The sequence below is a fragment of the Cryptomeria japonica genome, chromosome 4, assembly GCF_030272615.1.
Source record: "Cryptomeria japonica chromosome 4, Sugi_1.0, whole genome shotgun sequence".
Lineage (NCBI taxonomy): Eukaryota > Viridiplantae > Streptophyta > Pinopsida > Cupressales > Cupressaceae > Cryptomeria > Cryptomeria japonica.
The window spans coordinates 161,056,574-161,073,286 of NC_081408.1; positions in this window are offsets into that span (position 1 = coordinate 161,056,574).

Consider the following 16,713-nt stretch of genomic DNA (forward strand, 5'->3'; position numbering starts at 1 on the left):
GGTGTAATCATACATATAAGGTGGATAGGATGACGTGTCCTAAATTTAAGGAAGTAGGCATCTCATTTTGTGGGCCTTATTATGAAAGATAAGTTTTACATGTGTTGATGATTGGAATATGGCCTATAAATCTAAATGAACATATGGAGAACATGTAATCTAGTGACACATTTTTTATTTACTAAAACTAATGAAGCTTGTGTTATAGAGAAACTTTCTAATATTCAACTCATGAATACACCATGAAGAGAGGTGAACAAAATCAAATAATGTATTCATAGAAGTGAGAAAAGTAGACATGGAATACTTGACAAATTGATCAAGGAAAATTATGGTGTAAAACATATTTATACTTTTATTAGAATAAAACAGGTTTTTAAGGGACCCAAAAACCTTTAAAAAAATAGTACTACCAATACTAAGAGAAAACTAGACACAAACCAATAGCTAGCCAACAACAAAATAGAAAGAAACCAAAGGGTTGATAGACCCAAAAGCCTATTGAAGGTTCTTTAACATTTTTGAAGTTTCAACATTTATGTAAATCACATCTTCATTGATGTTGAGAACATCATGGAGAATATGGGCTTGATCCATCTTACCTTTATCATGGTTGCATGCTCTAGTTGAGGGGCCAAGAATAGGTCCTATACTCATGTCATGTTGATCTACATCAACTTTCTTCCCTTTGTCCTCCACAATATCAAAAGGAGGGCTAGAGTTACCCTTTGTCAAACCTTTAAGGGTCTATTCCTTTTCATTCAATTGCTTGAGGCCATCGATACTCATAACCACAATAACTCTACTTACAACCAAAATAACCCTAAGCTTATCATGAACCTTATCCATGGTCTCTTCAAGAAACCTAATATTTTCCTCATGATCCATCTTCATAGTTTTTACATCCTTGGCCACATTTTTTATAAGAACAAGCATTTTTTCTGCATTGTCCAAAGAAGGAACCATGTTCAAACTATTTTTCCCCAAATCCACTTTATCATTAAGGATATTAACCCTATACTTAAGCAAGTTGATTTCAAACACCATCCACTTAAAAAGGTTGTTTTATCCCTCTTTCACATAATTGACCACCACCAATATGTCCCATGTTTCAGTGGTAGAGGACCCCTTATCCATTCTCATGGGAGTGTCTTTCTTTGTTTCAATAAGGATATCAATGTGAATTTTCATCCCCTATGCATCCATCCCAGAATCAAGAATGTCAACCTTTTCCTCTACCTCTTCATCTATTTTCTTTTTGACATTCACAATTGAATTCTCCAAAGTCTTCTTGAAATGGGAGAACTAGTATTCCTTTTGTCCCCAAAGTTAGAATGAGATAAATTACGGCCTTTTTATACTCTTTAGCCTTTTTGTATGTTAAAAATTTAGAATATTCTACCACCTAAGATTTACCCCTCTTAGCAAGGTTTGAGGAAAGGGATTCTAGAACAAACTTCACTGAGGGCACCCAATCATACTCTTATTTATCTATTTCATAATCATGGGGCCCATTAGGGGAAAAACTAACCTTCTTATGGTGTTTGTGATTACCAATATGGTAGAAATATTAATCATCAAATGGGGCATCTTTAAGGTTAATAGTTAAATTAGAGAAATGTCAAAAAACATTTTTAGTAAACTCAATTTTACATTTAGAATAAGACGATTTAGGCTGAATAGACAAAGATTTAGCATGCTCCATGATAATGAGAAAAAGGCCTTCATGGTTCTTTCTAAGAGAATTAATCCTATGGAAAAGAGAAGAGAGGACATAAAAGGGCATAAAAATCCATCTATGATGCCTAAAATGATTTAAAATCATGAAATGATAGATAAACATGCTTGCAAAGAAGACATCAAGGGTTAAGTACCTTACGATAAACTTCTACAACTTCAGCCCAAAGGGGTTTGATGGACACATGATCATAACAACCATATGTATTTTTCTTAACCTTCTCCCATTTTCCTTCTTAAAAAAAGATACTGACTACTTCATCAAACACCTTTTGTGGTGCAGGAGCACCCATGGCATAAGGAAAATATATGGTCAAATTCATCATTTGAAATATAATTTATATTTAAAGGTCATTTATAATGTATTTGAATCCATTTGGAATGATTTGTAAGACTTGGAAGCCTAAAAATGTAAGCAAGTCCTGATTATGTCCTAGTTGTCCACATAGGCCCCTATAGGTCAAGATGGTCAAAATTGTATAAAAGGCCATGAGAAGGCTATCAAGTATGTAAAAGGTATTAAATATATTATTTGGACATGTTTATGAGGTTTTAAAAATTTGGAGATTCATTAGGAAAAAGTGTCAAAGTTGCAAGAAAATTGCAAAAGTGCAACATTTGCAAAAATGTAAAAGTGCAAAAATTGCACATAAAGTTGTAAAAGGGAAGATGAAGGGTCATAAAGGTAGTTGGATGGTTTATAACTATTAAAGAGTCTATAAATATGTTGTATTGGTCGAACCAAATCATTATTGGAAGAATAGAGAAGAAAGGAGAACATTTTGAATACATTTTGGTGCATTCTACTATTGTTATTTTGGTTGGCTTTCCAGTTTTTGTGTTGGTTCCAGGCCTTGTACGACCATGTATGGCCTGGAAACCTTTGTATATGTATAATTTATAGTTATATATTTCAATTACCTTTCTTTTCCTTTTTTTTTGGAGTTATTATGTTTAGAAATGAAGAAGATATGGAAGTTTTGGTGAAAGTTGTTAATTGCAGATTTGATACTTCCTGAGAACAGTCACATTGCAGCATATGGCATGAACTCATATGATATTATTAAGACCTCTCAATAGACTTATTGGAAAGATATGTGAATAATCTTTATTTTCCCTTTGGTTTGAGGCATTTTTGTTTATATTTGTGGAAGTTATGAATGTTTTGGTGAAAACTGTTTGGAACTACCCAAAACCCTAATTCACAGTGACCAGTTTTGAAACAATCATCATAACTTTGGATTTAACCGTTGGATCTTTCTATAATTTGAAGAAATTTTTTTATAACTACCATTTATAGAATCTGACTGGAGCGATTGTCTGGATGATTTATATTTTAAGAGTTATTATTGACTGTTCATGACTGTAATTTCATGACCAGAATAGAGTAAATTTCATAGTTTGGACAAATTCTTGGTTTTCATTTGCAAGAAATGAATAGATGAAGGGTTTAAATCATTAAAGTTTAATGCATGATATATGGAGAATATTTGATAATGGTTATTTGGTTGATTTTTTCATGATGCATCTGCATCATTTTGATCCCTATTAAATTTCTCGCCTTCCACCAACATTCTCATGATTTCGATAATAAGGTCTTCAATGATAGAGATTTCAACCTTATATAGACACGAAATCCCATTTTCCCACCTGTCTAGAAAAGCATTTTTCACCATAGAGTCATGGCCATGGAGTTTCTCCAAATATGGTGCAATCCCTCCCACTAAAACTTTATCCAAAAAAAAGGTTGTTCTGCCAATTCTCATAAGAGGTGGGCTCCACCCTATTTATTTCTCCATCCATAATATTGTAGTAGCTCACAAGGAGCCAATAACTAGACAAGATAGGTCCCAAAAAGAAAATAAACATTGACTGGCAAAAAACTCAAGCCAATAAAACTTGTAACTAAATATCCAATATTTTCCCTCCATAATAAGGAATGGACATCTCATCCTTCCCATTTGCACCGATCAAATGTAATGATCCATCATTACAAAGAGAGTCATCGTTTTAGCATAATTGACTATCATTAGTAATTAGATTTTAAATTTCCATGGGGATTTGATCATAAGTCTTCCACCATAGAATATTAGGTTGCTTGACTCCAACTTTAGCAAAACCATCAACAACTTTATTACCTTCATAAAAAACATGTGAGATTTTATAATCCTCAAAAGATTTAAGAATTTAAATGCTATCAAGGATTAGGGTTTTGATTTCCCAAATAGGAACCTGAACACCCCTTAGACAATTGATAATGTTTGATGAGTTAGTCTCAAGACAAATATTCTAGTAGCCATTAGAAACTACCAATTTGATTTCAATGTAGGATGGATTTGCCTCAACATAATGGTTTGTCTATAGTTCAAAAAGGAGGGCCACAACCAAGAAAAATCTACCATTATGATCATGTGCCACTCTCCCATAACAAGAAAGCCCAAGATTCTCCTAGGTTGCCCCATCAATATTTGTTTCAATCCACCCAATAGGAGGAGCTTTCCAAATAACTCCTTCTCTCATATGTTTAGTTCTCTGAAGAGAAAAATAAATATCCCACTAAAGATACCAATTTTGAGCCAAATGGAAATCAAACTAGGAAGGGATGAGCTTGGGACTCTTCACCAAGTTCCTGGGATAAGACACCATAAGATTCTCTTTGATGGTCATCCAAATTTTGAAAGCCAATTTTTCAAAAGGATAAACAACACCCTGGAAGATTTTATTATTTATTTCTTTTTAAACCCCCAAGGTAATGTGGGGCATGATTAAAGATTATAACATGATAAGAATATTATTAGAGGAGGGAGGGTACGATTAAATCCACCATTCAGAAAACAAACAAGGAAAGACATGAGAAATAGGCCAAAGTTTGTAGAAATGGGCCCAAATTTCAACAAGAAATTGGCAACCAAAGAGGATGTGAAAATATTCCCTTGTCTCTTCCATACACAAGTACCACCTATTAGGAATGGTAAAGCCTCTCTTTCAAAGATTCTCAATAGTGAGAATTTTAATTTGAGCCTGGAGCCAAAAAAAAGATGTTGATTTTTGAGGATAAATCTAGAATTCGAAACCAAAGCCTAGAAGTTTTGGGGAGAGAAAACCTCAGTATACACCTTGAAGGAATTATAAATCGAGAAAGGGCCATCCATAGAGCTATCCCAAACCATTGAATCTTCACACTAAATAATAGAAATGTGGATTTTTTATAGCAACTCCTGAATGGGAGAAAGAGCTAGATTAAGAGAGGAGAGGCCAACCCAACTAAAATCCTTAATATAATCATCAACCCAGTAACCAATCCTCTTGATATAGAAATCTCATAATTTATCAACCCATGAGGAATGAGAAAGGGGGGCATCCCTAAACCACCAATTATACAAAAAATGATATTAAGACCATTCCCAAGAGACAACCTTAGGCTAACAATGATAGATTTAGGAATGAAAATAAAGTTCCATAAAGAAAAACAAGAGGCCATAGAACTATTGTCAAATAAAAAATCATAAGTGATTATATGAAGCCAAATATTTGTTGTTAACTATATAAGTCCATTCATTATTCTCGATTAAAATTGTCCATAAATGTTTAGCCAACAATGCTTTATTATTTCTTGATGGTCAAGCCCCCAAATTTCTTGGGAAGATATACCTAATCCCAAGCCACTAAATGCATTTTGTTCTTAGATTTTGATCTTGTTGAAAGGAAATTCTTCTAAGTCTACTCAATTTTAACTAAGAATTTCTTTGGGACATGAAAAAGACTCATAGTATAAACCAGCAAATTCTAAAGAGATGACTTGATTAAATAAAGTTTTCTATCTTGACTCAATAAAACCCCTTTCCAACCAACTAGTTTAGATTTAAATCTATCAATGAGACCCATCCAAAAGTAATCAAGGATAGAGTTAGAACAAAGAGGCAAATCAAGGTATGTGGAAGGGATCTCCACAATACAATAGCCTAAAATAGTAGCAATTCTAATCTACCTCATCTCTAAAGTATTAAGAAAGAAAATAGAGCTTATAGGGAGGCTAATTTTTTATGTCAAAGTCTCTTCATATTTAACCAAAAATCTCTTAATATTTTTAGCTTTAGAAATAGAACCATCTCACAAGATGATGGTTTCATCAATAAATTATTGGTGAGAACAAAATCGAGAGAAGAATATGGGGAGACTCCCTTAAGGTACCCCAATCTCACAGCTCTTTGGATGAATCTTCCCAAATCTTCCACCATGAGAATAAAAAGGAAAGGAGAGATGGGGTACCCTTGACAAATACCCCTAGAATAATAAAATAAATCTAAGGGAGAACCATTAACAATAATAGAGAATCTAGGGGTTGAAATAAACTAAGAAATCAACTGGATAAATTTGCCATTGAAATCAAAGGCAAAAAAAACTTTCAGAAGGAAATGCTAGTTAACCTAATCATAGGCCTTAAGGAGATCCAATTTGAGAAAGAATTTAACCCTCTTTTTGACCATCAAGGAATGGATATTCTCATGAACAGTTAGGATGAAATATAAGATTTGAGGGATAGGGACAAACCCATTTTGTTGAATATAGATCAAAATAGAAAGGGACTTCTTGAGGTGCCAAACAAGGATTTTAGAGAAAATCTTATAAAGATAGTTGCATAAGATAATCAGGATGAAATCCTTGAAAGAGTTAGCACAAGCCTTCTTAGGACTGAGAAAAAAAAGGTATCATTCAGCTCTTTTAGTAGAGTTCTTGAACTAAAGAATTCTTAAGCAACCCAATTAACATCTTTAGCCACAATGTCATAATAAATTTGAAAAGGGAACATGGGAAAACCATCTAGTCCTAACACTTTATTCCCTTCAAAATAAAAAATAGTATAGCAGACCTCATCCTCCTAGGAAATCCTAAAAAAGAGCATGCTTCATCTCCTCAGAGACAAGACAAGGAATCTCCCTCAACAACTCCAATTGGCCATCAGAATCTAGATATTGATCATTAGGGAGGACAGAAGAGAAGTACTTCATGACCACATACATAATATCTTCATCTTTATCTCTAGACTTCTACCAGTGTAATTGATATATTGAAACATATCAGATGATTGGTGCTTAAGGGTGGTCATATGGAAAAACTTGGTATTCTGCTCACCACTCTGGAGCCAAATGTCCCTAGACCTTTGTTTCTAAATTTTGTCCTCCTTTACAATAATATCATGAAGCTTTGAGTGTATAGAAATTTACTAATTCACAAGATTAGGTGGCACTCCTTGCAATGGAATTTGGGGCTTGAATATCATCCAACTCACTCTCCAATTGATTCTTGAAAATTAAAATGTGACCAAAAGATGTATTATTACATTTTAGTACATTATATTTAATCAAGGCCAACTTATTCATAGAATAGTACATAGATATACTATTGAGATCTACACTCCACCATTCCCTAATATTATTCTTATGATATGGGCTGACAGCCCATAGCTTTTCAAATGTAAAAGGGAAATTCTTTTTCTAATTGCCAAAATCAGCTGAGAGAGCTATTGGAAAATGATTTCAACCAATGCAAGATAAAGACAAAAGATTGCAAGAATAAGGAATTAGCTAATTAGGGTAAATAAAGGCTAGATAAAACTTGATTTCGATGAGGTCATCATCATTACATCTTTTAGACCAAGTGAATGAGTATCCTTGTAAGTCCAAATCTAGGAGACCTTGAAAATTGATAAAATGAAGTAAATTTTTTGCACTATCTTCCATAATTAGAGGCCCACCTTTCTTCTCATTACTAGACAATAGGGTATTGAGATCTCCCATGACCAACCATTTTTCCAATTGGATAGTATATCTAAAACTAAAAGGCAATACCATAGGGATTTTCTAGCAACTTTATTTTTTGAAGCATAAACATTCAAAATAATCCAAGAAGTACCATCTCTAAACTGATCAAAATGAGTAACAATATGGTTTAGATTAGACAAGATCATAGTACCTTTATTTGATCTCGAGGTATAAAATATTGGAATACCTCCTAAGGTCCCATTAGTATCACAATAGTGAACACCACCATCATTGAACAAAGCTAACTTGATTCTTTGAAATTTATCACACTGTATTTTAGTCTCTTGAACATGAAAAATATCTAGTCTATGATCTCTAATTAGATTAGAGAAGAAATCATTTTTATGGGGGTTATTGAGCCCCCTAATATTCCATGAAATGATATTCATTTATAGTTGTGAGGTGTGATAGAAAGACCCATCTGAGGGAAAGTTTGTTGCATCTCCTCAGCTATTTCAAACTTTTTTTTCTTGTCCCAACTTTGAATCATGAAAGGTCTACCCGGGTGTTTGGATTTAGAGCTATAATATACTTTATGTTGGTTTGTAGTTTTAAATCCATCTAAATTAGACTAAGGAGAGACCCTTTGCCTATTATTATATTTGACCAATATAAATAAATCCTCTTCTATTATCACAAAGGGTTTGTCTCAACCTATAGGCAGAACCACATACTCATTCAAAATAAGCTCCAACAGAGTTTGGGACTGAGGATGAAAATCTTCTCACATGGGTTTAAGAAAGTTCACTAAAATAGCATGAACCAATGGAGAAATTTGGTTCTTGGGAAAAGACTCTTCCCTTGAAATTTTAGGAATGTCCACCACTATATTAACTAAAGCATCATGAGAAACTCCATGGACATCCTTGTAAGGGGGACCTAACTCAGCAAACTCAATATTGAAGCCCAAGAGAGCAGGGACAACCACCTAAAGCTCCTCAATTAGGGTATATTTGGATATTCCAAGAGGTTTTTTTTCTGTAGATCTTCCTGGTGGCTTTCATAGCCTTAAATAGGTAATCCTTAGCCTAATGGCCCACTTTCTTGCAGTGGAAACAAGAAAAGGGAATAGACTCAAATTCTATCGCTTCAGCGCATTCACCAAGTTTAGAGTTGATATAGATTTCCAAAGGTAATTTAGAAGATTTCTTGATATTGACACAAATACGGGCATAAACCAATTTCCTCCTTGAACCTATCATTGGATCAAGAGAGATAAGCTCCCCAAAACAAGTAGCCAAGTCTGAAAAGGTTTCTTCATCCAAAAATTTGAGGGGAAGACCCAGAAGCCTAAACTAAAAGAAGTCCACATGATCTGACCAATCCTTAGCTTAAGCCCTTGCTCCCACCTCTTAAGGGTAAGTGAAGAAGTGCCCAACATTTAGGGACCTCTTGACAAAACAATAGCCATATCCTCTTTGCAGTTAAAGGCAAAAGAAAAAAAGCCTTTAGCAATGGCCACTACGTCAATCTAGTCTTTCTTCTTCCACTTTTTGGCCACCTAAGCATGGATCAATTCAATGTTTAGATGAGGGCCAATAAACTTTCCAACAAGAAAGCATTCCATAGAAGGAATGCCCTTATCCACAATACAGTCAAGAACAAAAATAGAAAAGGAATCAAACATCAAATTATTAGAATGAAAAAGAAGTGTAGAACTTTTACCTTTCAAGTGGGAACCAAAAATCTTTGACCATTTTTTATTGTGGTCAACCTTTTCGAGACCCAAAAGTGATGATTTCGAGTATTGGGACCCTCTTGTGGAATCTCTTAAATCATTTGAGAATGATGTGAAAGATTTGTGACCACATGAAGAGACAATGAAGCATCTAAGACATTGATTGTATCTGACTCATTCCTAGAAGCAGGACCAAATTCCTTATTAGATCCTTCAGAGATTGCACATGCTCCACTATTACCACTCTTGCAACTCTCCAAATTCTCGCCCTTGGGGAATTTAAATTTCCAATGCCAAACCCAGTCGAGGAATCCTCCATTTTTGCTAAATTCTTCCCAAAGCATATTAATGTTGTTGGTAGTCACATTAGCGTCTTCCTTGAACTAGGTTAACATAATCACTTGGAAGATGACCTTAGTCTTTCCAATTATCCAAGCCAAACCTCATGATTATAAAATGGAATAATGAAATTATGAATTTATTTGAATTTTTATTTTGATGAAGAAATTATTTCATTTCTATCTTCACAAAAAATAATCAATTCATCTCAAGTGATACACTTTTTATGCTAATTATGAATATTGAGAAGAGGAAGAGAATATTGTAGACCTACAAGTAGGTGAAGATTTTGGGGAAAATTCCTATTAAGGAAAAGAGAACATTCAATCATATTCCAACCAATGCTTTGGAGACCAAAGTAATTTCAACATTAGCAAGTTTCCTAAACTACATATTAATATAGTGAAGGAAACCTCAAAGAGCTAATTTGTCACTAGCATTTGACTTATTCAACTATCTCAACTTATCACTACAAATAATTACATGATGTTGTTAATGGAACAAGACAAAAGGGAGAAGGAAAGTAAGGGGACAAATTGAAGAAATAAAGAACAAATTTAGGAGATAAAGATAGCAATAAATATTGTAACAGAATGGAAGAAGAAAGAAAAATTAGATAGAATGCTACAATACTAAGATGTTTTATACTAAAAGAATAGAAAAGGAAGGAGAGGGGACAAAGAAAGAAGCAAGTTAAAATTCAATCCCTACAAGTTAAAAAAGAGAGAAAGAGAAAAGACGGAGTTAAAGTAGCATAGACCTTGTCATTGTGATCTCTATATCAACAAGTATTGCTCAAATATCGATGCCTTTATAATGTGATTCAATCACAAGTATTCCATACATGACCAAGTCTATTAAATGTATGGTACTTATTAAACACAAATAGATGTAAAACATACAAAGATTAATTGATTCATTAATTGACTCTAATGAACCCCATTGTATACAATTTTTTACATTCACCAATAATACATGTGAATATTTACAATAAATGCTAATCTCCATGCAAAATGACAGTCGAAAAATCCTCTTAGATCTGCAAAAACAACATTTTTTCATTGGATTTTTTTGTAGTTTTGCAGCAATGAGAATGCAAAGCATGAAAATTTGACTAATGAAAATTTCACAGAAATCCATTATAATTTACATATTTTAAAAACTGCCGTTTTCAATATCTACAAGACTATTAATAGATATTTTAAAATATTCAAAAATCTGACAATAAATAAAAGATATATATATTAAACTCATACCTAACATGCCGACATAATACCAGTGTAGTTTGATTGGGCCGACACGGCACTACAGTAGCTCTCTATCCCCTTAGTTACGTTGCACCACATTGAACGCGTGTAATTCGGGCTGAAATAATTGAAAAGGTTTTGATTGGTTATTTAAGTTGCCCTTCATAGAAGGATCACAGGAGTAGTACACATAATTATAACGCACAACTTCGTTGAATATAGATTTTTATAGCAGAAGAAATATCGCAGAAATTACCCATCAAACTCTAGGTGGGTGAGTAGTACACAGGAGTAGTACACATAATTTTAACGCACAACTTCGTTGAATACAGATTTTTATAGCAGAAGAAATATCATAGGAATTACCCATCAAACTCTAGGTGGGTGACTTACTTTGAAACTTGCGATCAGTTTATGTTACACGGCAGATAATTGTGTAGTCTACTTTGGAAGCAACGAGGAAATTCAGAAGCTAATGACATGTTGCTGGTCAATTTTCCTTAAATTAAATTATATATAATTTTCTTTAATTTGTCAATAATATCAGGCGGAAGCAATTTCGTTGCAGTTGCTTAGAAATGGCGAATCATTTACCAACAAATTTGAAATCTATTTTCTTCTTTTTAAAGTACGAGAGGGGACAAAGAAAAGGAAGGAGAGGGGAGGAAGGAGAGGGGACAAAGAAAGAAGCAAGTTAAAATTCAATCCCTACAAGTTAAAAAAGAGAGAAAGAGAAAAGACGGAGTTAAAGTAGCATAGACCTTGTCATTGTGATCTCTATATCAACAAGTATTGCTCAAATATCGATGCCTTTATAATGTGATTCAATCACAAGTATTCCATACATGACCAAGTCTATTAAATGTATGGTACTTATTAAACACAAATAGATGTAAAACATACAAAGATTAATTGATTCATTAATTGACTCTAATGAACCCCATTGTATACAATTTTTTACATTCACCAATAATACATGTGAATATTTACAATAAATGCTAATCTCCATGCAAAATGACAGTCGAAAAATCCTCTTAGATCTGCAAAAACAACATTTTTTCATTGGATTTTTTTGTAGTTTTGCAGCAATGAGAATGCAAAGCATGAAAATTTGACTAATGAAAATTTCACAGAAATCCATTATAATTTACATATTTTAAAAACTGCCGTTTTCAATATCTACAAGACTATTAATAGATATTTTAAAATATTCAAAAATCTGACAATAAATAAAAGATATATATATTAAACTCATACCTAACATGCCGACATAATACCAGTGTAGTTTGATTGGGCCGACACGGCACTACAGTAGCTCTCTATCCCCTTAGTTACGTTGCACCACATTGAACGCGTGTAATTCGGGCTGAAATAATTGAAAAGGTTTTGATTGGTTATTTAAGTTGCCCTTCATAGAAGGATCACAGGAGTAGTACACATAATTATAACGCACAACTTCGTTGAATATAGATTTTTATAGCAGAAGAAATATCGCAGAAATTACCCATCAAACTCTAGGTGGGTGAGTAGTACACAGGAGTAGTACACATAATTTTAACGCACAACTTCGTTGAATACAGATTTTTATAGCAGAAGAAATATCATAGGAATTACCCATCAAACTCTAGGTGGGTGACTTACTTTGAAACTTGCGATCAGTTTATGTTACACGGCAGATAATTGTGTAGTCTACTTTGGAAGCAACGAGGAAATTCAGAAGCTAATGACATGTTGCTGGTCAATTTTCCTTAAATTAAATTATATATAATTTTCTTTAATTTGTCAATAATATCAGGCGGAAGCAATTTCGTTGCAGTTGCTTAGAAATGGCGAATCATTTACCAACAAATTTGAAATCTATTTTCTTCTTTTTAAAGTACGTATAATCACAACCCACATAGGAAATCGTTGGGTGGACAATGGTTAGTCCCCTCACAAATTGTCAATAATATCAGGCGGAGTCATTTTCATTGAAATTGCTTAGAAATGGCGAATCATTGTCAATTATGTATGATCAAAGTGTTAAAAAGCAGTCGGTTTTGGAAAATATTGTAAAGTGGCTTAACAAGAGTTGAATGTGAGCACAGCGTATTGCATGTATGATTGGTGACTTTGCCATTGTTTGGACTTGTTTGCCACAGTATTCTACATGTATTTGGTTAATAGTTAATCGTCTTATGAGGGGCTTTTTCGATCGCTGCATTTATTTGTGTCTTTTAAATGCTATTACAAATTTGCTGATTGTTTGAAATATTAGTCCTAACTAATTTTAGTTTTTCTTTTGCTATCGCTCTCACTTGGCTTCCGTTCTAAACTCCTCTATTTTGAGTTCAAGCATGCGAAGAAATGTTCTTCAGTTGTTCTCAATTCATTTGTGTTTCTATTAGGGGAAAGGATCCAGTATTTGAATGCATTCCAATTTTTGTGATAGAAGTAGTCAATTTAATATCCTCATACTTGCTGATTTAATGTCCAATTTTATACAATATTGCACCAATAGTTGTGACGTTAAAGTTGTTATTGCTATGATGAGTACCAATAATTGAATGAAATATATCATTTGTTGTAACAACCAATCATGTGATGTTACATCAGCTGCACAAATATTGGGGCCCCTTTTGCATGCCTATTGGTCTCACTTTTTTGGGCTGTTTTGGACACCTTGGCAGAAAACATGTTGATGTGGCCCTGAAACCTTAGTTATAAGCAGGGACTTGCCAAGTAAGTTGCTGTAAAAAGTTGGGAGTGATTTGAAATTTTCATGTAAGATTTTGAGAAGCGCGAAGTTAGGCTGTGCACAACTATTGGGTCATCTCCCCTATTTGCATACAAAGTATAAATTAAAGATAAAATTGATTGCATAATCTTCCGTCATAATTTTTTCAAATTTTGAGAAGCCAAAGAATGAAGTATAATGATTTTAATCCTCTTTTTATTGTTCAAGATTGTAATCCCAACTACCTCAACAGTACAATCAACTTTCAATCCTTCGTACGTATAGACAAATCTCAACAAAAGTCAAGGCAGATCTCTTTAAGGATTTGAATCGATTTCCTTTTAACTCATCCAGCCTGCCCATTGTTGCATCAACTTGTTTCACATTCTTTTTAGGCAATTCAAGATGTATTATTTTATGTTTGTTTATCTATCCATTGCATGTGCTATTTTTGTCTATGTATTGAAGATTTATTGTGTTGGTGACATGGCTACAAAAGAGAGTAAGAGTTGGCAGCAACCACCCTTATTTAATGAATAAAACTATGATGTTTGGGAAAAAAAATGAAAATCATCATGGTTACATAAGATTTGTGGGAGCTTGTTATCACTAGGTTCAGAGATGTGATTAACCTGGCTTAGTTCGCAACCCCCACAAACAACTAAAAGACCTGGTTGAAAGAGAAAAGAAGAAAAGATTATTTCAATTTAATAGAGGTAGTTTTGACAGAGGCATAGACAAAATGTAAGTGAATGGTTGAACACTTGAGTGCATTCAATTGTGTAGCATATGCATTTGTGCCAAAGCGGAAGAGCAAGAGTTAGATGACAAGGATGAGAAATGTATCTTCATGGGTTATAGTGAAGAGTCTAAGTCTTATAGGTTGTATAACCTAGCCACCAAGAAAGTAGTGATCAACATGGATGTTGAGTTCATAGAAAATAAGTCATGGGATACTTCAGTGGAGTCCTCTTCAGATATTTAAGTTAAAGTGCCTATTGATGATAAAAAACCAAAGTATGAAGAGCAACAAGATAATGCTACAATAGGTATGAAGACCAATGATGATCTCTAGAGAACTTTAGACTCAAATAGGAAGAGTTTGAATAATAGTTCCAAGCTAACAAGGGGAATGTGCAATAGCTATTGTGTTTGTGAAGAGTGAGCAATTTACTAGCAAATAGCTCCAAACCAATTAATTAGTAACATACAAGTCTACATGAGTAGAGGAAGTGGTTCTAAACAACTCCAAATTGTTAGTTGTGTGTGCAACTCTAGATCATTGCAGATGCATTAGTATGTAACAAATATTGTATTCTAAGTTTGAATTTATTGTAAATATTTATTTTATGACTTAAATGAATGCTACTTTTTAAGGACAGAAGAACCTAAAAATAAATAAATAAATTATGTTCATTTTTCCTCTACCAACATAAACTAGTGCAGTCTATTATATATTTTTTTATGCACAAAAAGAGTAGTAGCTCTATAGTTTTTCAAGACAACTTTGTATGAACTTGGTGTTTATATGTAATGTTTTTTTTATCTATATTACTTCATGTTTCTTTGTCTTCTTTTTTGTATCTCTTATCTTCATATAGTATCAAAGTAGAGGTTTTATTTAATATAACTTCTCAAAAAATAGGTCATCAATATCAACAATGGTAGACACAAACACAATTTTTGACAAATCTTGATATTTTCTAGTTTAATGGCTAAAATTAAAAGTATTTGCTAATCACAATGAATGTTTAATTTGATTCTTAAGGCATATAAAATCTTGTAAATAATGAATTTTGTGAACCTATGAATGCAACAAAATTAAATTCTCTATTTCAAATAGAGAAGAGTTTACTTAGAGATAATAGAAATGGTTTATTTAGAGATAATAGAAAGAAGGACAACAAATTTCTCTTTTCTAGTTTCCAAGCATGCATGAAATAATTTTTTCAAGAGTTCTAGTAGCAACACAGTCAAAATAAGCATGGGATATCTTCCAATCAACATATCAAGAAAATTTCAAGGTGAAAATCACTTAGTTGCCAATGTTAATGAGAGATTTTGAAACCGTATAGATGATTCAATTTGTTTGAATACCTAATCAAATTAGAACCCATGGTGACATCTTTTAGGATAGGAAAAAAGTTTAAAAAATCTAAGTACTTACCACATAAGATTTGGATCGATTGTTATAGCTATAGAAGAGACAAAAAGTCCTTCATAATTTATAGTAAATGAGTCTCATACATATCTTATTTATCATGATCATAGGATAAAAATTTCATCGAAATTCATTCTAAAAGTGTGTCTTTGAAGCATAAGTTTCAGACAACCATTGTAAAGGAAGGCAAAGATCCAACTTTGAAAGTAGCAAAAAAAATGTATAGAGATGAAAGAACTTGCCCAAATTCTCAATGGAAGAAGCAAAAGTCAAAAATCATGTCAAAATTAATTTCAAGGTCAAAAGCATGACAAATATCAAACTCAATGTTTTCAATTAGGTGAAATAGGCTTTGAGGGGAAACAAAAACCCTTACAAAAGGATTTTGTGGAGATCTAGAACCCACAAATAGAACGTTACAACTAGAAAATACATAGACTAACTATAGCCAACCAAAAACCAAACACTAGAAAGTAGGCATCAAACATCTAGTTGAAACACCAAAAAGTTTGAAGCGATCAAACAGGAAACCTAAGAGATATATAGAAAAAGGGTTTTGTAGGGCTCAGTTAACCTAGACCATGGCTTTTGACAAGGGTACCATAACCATTAGACCTAGAAAAATAGAGGCATAACTTGAAGGAACAACTAGGGTAACTAGGTTTTCAAAATGATCCCAAAACCTGTGGCATAATAGAAATAGAGGGTTTTGATAGGCTCCCCCAACCCTTACAATGGGTTTTTGAATGTCTCCCATAATCATGAAGACAAACATAGCAATTCCCTCCAAATAACCAATCCCCACCTTACCAAAAAAGTGTTATAATGCATTGATACTGTGAGTAAATTGAGAGGGGGGTGGGTGAACCAGTTTACTAACTGTACAACAATTAATTCAATTATAAACCTTAAACCGGAGCACAAAAAAATGAAGAATATAACATGAAATTACAACACACATAACACCAATATTTTCATGTGAAAAACCCAAAAAAGGAAAAACCATGGTGGGA